Source organism: Jatropha curcas, unplaced genomic scaffold (genome assembly GCF_041381405.1).
Source record: "Jatropha curcas cultivar XTBG-Jc1 unplaced genomic scaffold, XTBG_Jcur_1.0 HiC_scaffold_342_pilon, whole genome shotgun sequence".
Taxonomy (NCBI): Eukaryota; Viridiplantae; Streptophyta; class Magnoliopsida; order Malpighiales; family Euphorbiaceae; genus Jatropha; species Jatropha curcas.
In genome coordinates, this window is record NW_028322460.1 from 17,501 (window position 1) to 27,512 (window position 10,012).

At 32.3% G+C, this 10,012-nt stretch overlaps 2 non-coding genes across 2 annotated transcripts; both read left to right on the forward strand.

The window, feature by feature from the left end:
• The first annotated feature begins 7,947 nt into the window (after nucleotides 1-7,947).
• On the forward strand, nucleotides 7,948-8,021 carry TRNAP-UGG (transfer RNA proline (anticodon UGG)). The gene has a single exon. It is a non-coding gene; the product is annotated as a tRNA-Pro (tRNA).
• A 191-nt stretch (nucleotides 8,022-8,212) lies between these two features.
• Nucleotides 8,213-8,286, forward strand: TRNAW-CCA (transfer RNA tryptophan (anticodon CCA)). The gene has a single exon. It is a non-coding gene; the product is annotated as a tRNA-Trp (tRNA).
• Nucleotides 8,287-10,012: the final 1,726 nt, after the last annotated feature.

Here is a 10,012-nt window from a genome sequence, read left to right on the forward strand (position 1 = left end):
CCAATGCTTCCATAAATTCAATCGTGGTTTACAATTATAGCTTCCATACCTGTTTATTTGGGATCGTCTCCCGGATAAAAAAAGAACAAGATTCAAAGAAAAGGCAGTGCTTCAAATTAAGATGTCTCAGGTACTCTATGTCAAAGTCAAATTCAAAAAAGAAAATAGAGGCGAAAAGCAAGAGATCAAATATTGTATCAGACTACTTGTCTTCTTGTAGTTGGATCTCCAAGTTTTTGGAATGCTCCAAATTCCACTTGAGCGTCTAAATCTGGATCAATACCAGCAAAAACATCTCTGAACAAAGTTCGAGCACCGTGCCAAATGTGTCCGAAGAAAAAGAGCAGAGCAAACGAAGCATGTCCAAAAGTAAACCAACCCCTTGGACTGCTACGAAAAACACCATCAGATTTCAAAGTAGCACGATCTAATTCAAAAATTTCACCCAATTGAGCGCGTCTAGCATATTTTTTCACAGTAGCAGGATCACTATAACTGACTCCGTTTAGTTCGCCACCATAGAACTCAACAGTTACACCTACTTGTTCGACACTATACTTTGACTCTGCCCTTCGAAAAGGAACATCGGCTCTAACAATTCCATCTCCATCTACCAAAACAACAGGAAATGTTTCAAAAAAAGTAGGCATACGCCGTACAAAAAGTTCACGCCCTTCTTTATCTCTAAAGATAGGATGTCCTAACCACCCAACAGCTATTCCATCCCCGTTGTCCATTGAGCCTGCTCTGAACAATCCACCTTTTGCCGGATTATTGCCGATGTAATCATAAAAGGCTAATTTTTCGGGAATTTTAGACCAAGCTTCGGATAAACTTTGATTTTCGGCTAGCCCAGCACTAACTCTTCGATATATTTCTTGCTGGAAGTATCCTTGATCCCATTGATAACGAGTAGGACCAAATAATTCAATCGGGGTAGTTGCTGAACCATACCACATAGTTCCAGCAACAACAAAAGCTGCAAAAAAGACAGCAGCGATACTACTGGAAAGGACAGTTTCAATATTTCCCATACGCAATCCTTTGTATAAACGTTGGGGCGGACGGACACTAAGATGGAAGAGGCCCGCTAATATGCCCAATGTCCCCGCTGCAATATGATGAGAAGCTATTCCTCCTGGAACAAAAGGATCAAAACCTTCCACACCCCATGCTGGACTTACAGGTTGTACCTTTCCTGTTAGTCCATAAGGATCGGACACCCATATTCCAGGACCATACAATCCGGTTACATGAAAAGCACCAAACCCAAAGCAAGCCACTCCTGAGAGAAATAAATGAATTCCAAAGATCTTGGGCAAATCTAAAGAAGGTTTTCCTGTACGTTCATCGCAAAATACCTCTAGATCCCAATACACCCAATGCCAAATAGCTGCCAAAAAGCACAAGCCAGAAAACACAATATGCGCCCCAGCCACACCTTCATAACTCCAAATACCCGGATTCGTTATAGTTCCTCCTGTGATACTCCAACCACCCCACGAATTGGTTATTCCTAAACGAGTCATGAAGGGTATAACGAACATACCCTGTCTCCACATTGGATCGAGAACGGGGTCAGAGGGATCAAAAACTGCTAATTCATATAGAGCCATCGAACCGGCCCAACCAGCAACCAAGGCTGTATGCATTATATGGACAGACAGCAAACGACCGGGATCATTCAATACGACGGTATGAACACGATACCAAGGCAAACCCATGGAAATACCCCTTTATTAACGAAAAATAGACACTATGTAACTTTATTGCACTGGAAAAACTATGTTATGGACCTCCCTTTTTAAGTGGATTATCTCGGAGAAAGAATTAATATTTTTTTTTATTCTTTTTATTTTAGTAATAATGTAACAGTAATAATGTAACAATTCTGTTTGTAGGAACAAAGAAAAGAGAAGCAGATCTATTCTATACTATACCCGATAAGTACCAATACGCAATGGGGAGTTGCCCCCATTTTATATGAGCGAATGTATAGAGGTTTGTTTATCATTCAAAGGACCTATTCGTAATAATTTGACTTTATTCGTTTTGTCTTCCTTTATTTTTGTTTTATTTTTTTTTATAAACTTAGCGAATCCACGCATAAAATATTATAAAGGTCAATATTAATATTAATTATTCAATATTAATATTAATTATAAAGATCAATATTATTAAGACAATAAATTCATTGTTACGTTTTCACATCAAAGTGAAATAGAGTACTTAACTTTTTTTCTTTCATTTAATGCCTATTGGTGTTCCAAAAGTCCCTTTTCGAAATCCTGGGGAAGACGATTCAATTTGGATTGACGTATAGTGCGACTTGTCAGATATATTGGGTCATACGGGATTCCCCCGTTCTCTCCCCTGATTGAGATATCCTCTGTTTCGCCCAAGAAAGATTGATTAAATCATCCAAAATTTGGAGCGTGAAGTGCAATGAAGTCCAATTAGATCTATGCTTTTGAGGTACCCAGATTAGTATTATCAATTAGAATAATTTATGGTTGGCTTGTATGGACAAAAAAAATGAAGTATCCAGGCTCCGTTTAGAAAACCCAATTGGTAATATATCTATTATGATTACTACTTTTATCATATTCTTTCTATTTATAAATTAGGAATAATTGCAAACTGCTAATCATATTCAACCGAATAATAAAATGAAAAATGAATACGTCAAATATTTGGCAGAAGACGTGAAATCAATTAGGAATTAAATAAAAAAAAAGAAGTTATAACAAAAAGAAAAAGACGCGGTATTGGGGCATTTGCCCTATATGTGCAAATAAAAATCGGGCAGATCTTTACTCGGAGTAGAGCACAAACCTAAAAAAATGGAAGAAGCCCATTCAGGAACAAGAAAATGCCATCGTGATTTGAGTTGAATCTCGATGAAAGAATACATCAATGAGAAGTTTGTTTGATAAGTTTAATGCATTTTTTTTTTATAGGTAAACACGTCAAAACTCATCTTTCTTGAAAAATGGAAGGAAAGCCCCTTTATTAAAATTAGATTAGAATTAGAATAAAAAAGTGAAAAAGTACTCACTATCAAACTATCAAAAAAAGGAGGGCTGGAATCTACACATTGATTCTTTTTTTATTTTCGCAATTTGTGTTGAACCGTATGCATCAAAAGGCGCATGTACGGTTTCTAGAGGATAGAATTTTATCCTAATCAACCGACTTTATCGAGAAAGATTACTTTTTTTAGGTCAAGATGTTGATAGCGAAATCTCGAATCAACTTATTGGTCTTATGGTATATCTCAGTATAGAGAGCGAGACAAAAGATTTGTATTTGTTTATAAACTCTCCTGGCGGATGGGTAATACCCGGAATAGCTATTTATGATACTATGCAATTTGTGCGACCAGATGTACAAACAGTATGCATGGGATTAGCTGCTTCAATGGGATCTTTTATCCTGGTCGGAGGAAAAATTACCAAACGTTTAGCATTCCCTCATGCTTGGCGCCAATGGGTTTTTATTTGAATATTTTTAAAAGAAAAAGGAAAAGTATGCCTTCGCCATATGAAATATAATATAAAAATTAAGTAATAATAGCATGGCATTTCGAATTCGATATAAGAACAGTTTTTTTATTTTTTTTTTAACATTAGATTATGTATCGAAAGAGTAGTATGAGATATTAAGGTAAGGGTATTTCTGATTTTATTCTATCAGGGGCCTATTTCAGCGTCACAAACTTTTCTGTTTTCGCACTTCGGGGCTCTTAACACTATTTATGTTATGAAAGAGTACAAAAAAGATTATATTATTTTCTTTTTTTTTCAAATAAAAACAAAAAAAGAAACTTTGGGATTGCTAAATCACTGATGAAAAAAAGCAACGGGACCACCATAGTATTTTTGTTTTTTAACTCCTCCCAAGGAAAGGGTGGTTATTGAATCATTTACTGATTTAAGCCTGATAAACTCTAAATTTTTCTTCGATGAAAGGTAAAAGCGAATTCTATTGTGGAGCCGTATGCAATGCACAAAAAATGCCTGTACGGTTGTTCAATTCTATCTTTTTTCTTATTATTCTTTATCTCTTCTCGTCATCTTATTTTTTTTATGTATTATGTTATGCAAGATAGAATAACCATTTTCTTCTTATATCATCAGGGTAATGATTCATCAACCTATTGCTGGTTTTTATGAGGCACAAATAGTAGAATTTGTCCTGGAAGCAGAAGAACTACTGAAACTGCGCGAAATCCTCACAAGGATTTATGCACAAAGAACGGGAAAACCCTTATGGATTGTATCCGAAGACATGGAAAGAGATGTTTTTATGTCAGCAACAGAAGCCCAAGCTCATGGAATTGTTGACCTTGTAGCAGTTGCCTAAGAAATAATAGGAATTTCGCGCAAATCGCGATTTGGTATTTTTTTTCGTATCGGAATTTCAATTTAATATTCTGTTAATATTTAATAAATATTTTAACATTTAATATTAATAATAGAATATTAATATTCTTATTAATATAGAAAAAATGCATAATCATCCGGTTAGGATCGATCTAAACCAGCCCATTATGCATATGATTCAACATGCCAACAATTAAACAACTTATTAGAAACACAAGACAGCCAATCAGAAATGTCACTAAATCCCCCGCTCTTGGGGGATGTCCTCAGCGCCGAGGAACATGTACTAGGGTGTATGCGCGACTTGTTCAGATCGTGGGCTTGTACAAAAGAATACAAAAGAAAGGAAAAAATTTTCCACTACCTGTGATCAGTACAGATGAATAAGATAGAATGGAAGAATCCCCTTCATTATCTAAAAAAAATCTAAAAATCTATCATATTAGTCTATTGTGTATCAAATTTATGGTTTCATTGGTGCAAATTCAATCACCTCAATTTTCAATTTAAAACAAAAAGAATTCCCCATTGGTAGCAAATGATTATCCGTTAAGCGGGGGAAATCCTATTTAAATTAAATTTAAATTAAAAGGCGAAAATTATGCCCTTACTCTTGCAAGAACGGACTAACAGGGTCAACTAATTAGCTAATCCTCATAATTAAATACCGTTACTGTATAGATAGACCCAAAGACCTATTACTGGATAATTCATAGGTAGAGCCAAAGAGTGTGAACTGTACACGTTAACAATAGCATTGATTAAATAATTAAATGAAGGAGGGGGCTCCGGTGTATAGAGAAGACCTCACCGTTTAAGAAGTAACCATAGAAACGATGAAATCCGCTATTTATTTATCGATGCTATTTATTTATTCAATTTTTGTTTGATACCTAGTATCAATACAGTTTCTTATTTTGAGGCAAAATACCTCGAAAAAAAGAAAAAATCGTGGTTGGGAAGGTTATAGTAGCAAAAGCCATTGGAATTATTATTTTATACACTGGAAGAATCCGTTTTGGTATTATAGAAAAGGGGAAAAGAATAACTGAAAGAAAGGAAATCAATTAGTTATTCATCAAAATTTCGTTTATTCAATGACCAGAATTAGACGAGGATATATAGCTCGGAGGCGTAGAACAAAAATTCGTTTATTTGCATCAAGCTTTCGCGGGGCTCATTCAAGACTTACTCGAACTATTATTCAACAAAAAATAAGAGCTTTGATTTCGGCCCATCGGGATAGAGATAGGCAAAAAGGAAATTTTCGTCGTTTGTGGGTCACTCGGATAAATGCAGCAATTCGCGAGAATAAGGTATCCAAAAGTTATAGTAGATTAATAAACAATCTGTACAAGAGACAGTTGCTTCTTAATCGTAAAATACTTGCACAAATCGCTATAGTAAATAAGAATTGTCTTTATATGATTGCCAATGACATTATAAAATAAAGAGATTGGAAAGAGATTGGAAGGAATCCATGGAATGTTTTACATGGAATTTTCTGAAGAATGAATTCTGGGAAGGTAGAATAGAAATTAGTATGATAAAATATGATGATAATATGATCAAATAAAGTAGTCAAACTGACAAAAAACATTCTGAGAAAAAACATTCAATAAAAAAATTTCTTCTTCCCTAATTCGTTTTTTTCTTACAACACGACAATCCAATTTTGATTTTCGCATTTTTTTTTTTTGAACAAAACATCAATCTATGTTTCAGTTCAAATTGGAATTTTGATTCAATTGAGGAGTAAGTCTATTTTTTTTTTTTTCTGGTTCTAAGATCAGTAGTTATAGTGACCAACTCGCTTTTTTCAAACTGTTTTTCATTATTAAGAAAAGGTAACGAAGATAAAATACGAGCTTGCTTTATAGCAATAGTAATTAATCGTTGTTGTTTTAAACTCAATCTATTCACCCGTCTAGATAATATTTTTCCTTGTTCACTAATAAATCGACTAATTAAACTCATGTTTCTATAATCAATTCGATCCCCCGATTGGATCGGGGGCAAACGCCTACGAAAAGATCGCTTGGACTTAAGAAAAAGTCGTTTGGATTTATCCATGGTTTGTTTATTCCTTATTTCGAAAATCCTATTTCGTTCAATTGGATCAAAAATGATTTGGAATTAAGAAATAGGATTTTGCTTGTTTATTTTCTATTTTTTCTATTTAAATAGAATTAAATAGAAAAAATTAGAATTATATATTGAAATATTTCATTAAATATTTCAATTTAAATAGAAAATTTGAATATTAACATAACATATTAACATAACATATTATATATTAATATGAATATGCCATTTATGTCATTTTTCATCTTCCTTGTATGTCCTTGTATGTAAAGGTGACACGCAAGCGATCGATTCCATCTATTTCTTTATCTCCCCGTGAATTGTATGTTTGTAACAATAAGGACAGAATTTTCTCAATTCCAATCGACTAGGCGTATTGTGTCGATTCTTTTGAGTAATATATTTTGAAATGCCTGTTGATTTCTTATTAACACTGTTTCGAACACAACCGGTACATTCTAAAATAACTCTTACCCGGACATCTTTACCCTTGGCCATGAACCTCCTTGGGATTTTTTATTCACTCAATTCTTCTATTTTCCGATCCGAAATGAAGAAGAAAGGAGCGAAAAAAATAGAAGTTGCTAACTCAAAATCAAATTATGAAAGATTTCATTGCAACTAATATATTAATGTAATAATAAGTAATACAAAGATTTTAAACTATATTTAGATTAGAAGTTTAGATTACAATCACAGTACAATATTTCATTTAAGCATCTTATAATACTGTTGCACTACCCACATCTCCACTTCTAATTTAATTGAATAATTTAATTGAAGTGAATTTACTTGAAGGCGGGGCCCGAGTTCCGAGTTTTGCTGAGGTTGAATCCACTTTTTTCTTTTCTAACTTATTCTAATTAAATAAAAAAAGAAGAGGGGTTAGTAGTCACAGATATTTAATTGTATCTCGAATCTTCGTTTCTTCACCCCCCCCCCTCCTGCGCGTTGATAACTAGAATGAAAAAAAGGGGAATGTCAACGCATCTGGGAAAAAAACGATTGATCTCTATCAATAGACCTGCTAAAGACCCAAACCATAGAGTACTTATTACCGGTGCCACCGATAGATATGTTTTTAGATCTCGCATTTCAAATCCTCCTTCTTTTTGTTATTGTAATAAATAATATTTATTTTATTGTAATACATAATGATAATACATAGTTAATCAGATAACTACATATATAATCAGATATATAAGGCCACTTGCAGTTGTTTTGTACGCGGAATCTCTAATTCAAATTAAAATGTACAAGAATTTGATAGATAAGATTTTCCTTTTCTTAAAACTTAAAAAAGAAAATATGCCCTTTTTTCCCGAGCATTCACGAAATTTACGTAAGTTTATAATTCTATATAATTATATATAATGATATGAGATCAAAAAGAAAATGTATATCAATGGAGAAAATGAAATAAGTATGTGGAAAACAAAACCGGTATTCTTTAGAATAACATTGTAAACTAATTGAAAGGGATGTAGCGCAGCTTGGTAGCGCGTTTGTTTTGGGTACAAAATGTCACGGGTTCAAATCCTGTCATCCCTACCTATTACTTCGTCTCTGAGCAATAACGAGGGATCGATTGAGATCAATTCAAATTAGGCGTACCTAATCTATAACTATAATTTTTATCGTATTATATATGATAGTATATAGTATAGGCGTTCAAGATGTATTAGAGTTAAAAAAAGAATCTTTTTACTTACAGTCGCATTTTTTGTGACTGTGATAAGAGAGCGCTCTTAGTTCAGTTAGGTAGAACGTGGGTCTCCAAAACCCAATGTCGTAGGTTCAAATCCTACAGAGCGCGATTCTGTTCTTGTTTTGTTAGGTCAAAAAGGTCAAAATTTATACGGAAAAAATAGAGGAGCAATCTGAATTTGACCTCCTGCGGACTAAAGAAAGGAGGAGGTCAAAAAACAAAGTGTTAATTAATCAAAGGTCCAATTGATCGCCACGTCTGTATTGTAAATATGCAGTTACGAATAATCCGGCCAAAGTAATAGGAATTAGACCTAAGACGATTCCAAATAGAAGAACTTCAATCATTTCAATTTATTTGAAAAAGGGAAAAAGAGAGGTAATATCTATCCTTAAATATTAATCTATATGGCTCATAAATCTCAATACAAAAATTGTAACACAGTAAAGAACTAAAGAATCGATGGAATATTATCGATGGAATATTGTAGGAATATTGTAGAAAATTTTCCTTTTCTTTTTAGAAATTGTTCATTCAATTAATTTCAAATATTAATTTCAAATAAGCCGTATCTTGCTCAGACCAATAAATAGAACTGAGGTTATAGTTAAAGCCGCTAGTAGAAAACCGAAATAACTAGTTATAGTAGGCATTAAGGAGCTAAATAAATTTTTTTTATACATATGCTTGTAAAGCAAAAGCACTTTCCTAAGTTAAATTTTTTGAAAGATACGAGGATAAACAAAAATACCAAATGAAAGAATAAGTTCAATTGAGAATTTTTTTATTTATTTATCAATCATTATCATTATAGATTATAGACTATAGACAGCACTAATAAAATAGAATGATAATGTATATAAGTAAAAAAAGAAATCCATTTTTCATCTATGACATCTACTTATATTCTCGTGATTCCGAGTCAAGAGATTCGTTAGACAGTTCTTGAGAAATAAAATAGAAAACTAATAGAAAATAGAATATAAAATAGAAACCTAATATACATACAATAATTAAATATTAAAAAAATATTAATAAAAAAAATATTAATAATTAATAATAATTAATTAATAATAATTAATAAGAATAAGTAAAATAATTAATAAGAATAAGTAAAATAATTAATAAGAATAAGTAATAAAAACTGTGTTGTATAACTTCACTCAAAAAAACTTTATAAAATTTTTCTATTTTGATACTTCTTTTAGTTTATTTATTTAGTATTTATTTATTTGTATATTTTGTATATTTGTATCGAATTTTTATCGTTTTTTCAATTTTAAAACGAAACCTCTATTTTTCTTTTTTCTTTATAATACCTTTTACTTTTTCCTTCTATTTTCAATTTTATTTAAATTTAACTTATTAGATTTATTAGTTGATTCATTCACATAATATCTCGAATAAGAAGAAAAAAAAAGTATCGCACGATCAGATCACTTGAAAAAAATCAAAGTGGTTAAGTGTCAAGAAAGACCCTTTGAATCTAATATACGAATACGTGCATCACGAATCACGAATATTGATTATTAGATATTAGAATTCTTTTTTCGTTGTTCTCCTTCTTTCATCGAATATTCTTTACTACTGGTACTTGTTAATGGATGACTAACCCATTTTAAAATGAAAAAAAGGGGGATTCCAACAAAAAACTCTTCTTCTACAAGCTCCAAATTTTTAGATTTCACATCTAAGAATTGCGGAAAATAATATGAGAATCCTCTTTATAATATGATAATCTCCCTCATGAATTATTATTGAAACTCGTCGAATTCGCATTTTACCCGATCTTATGATTACACAATTCTACAGCAACAAAAAAAAGAAAAAAGAG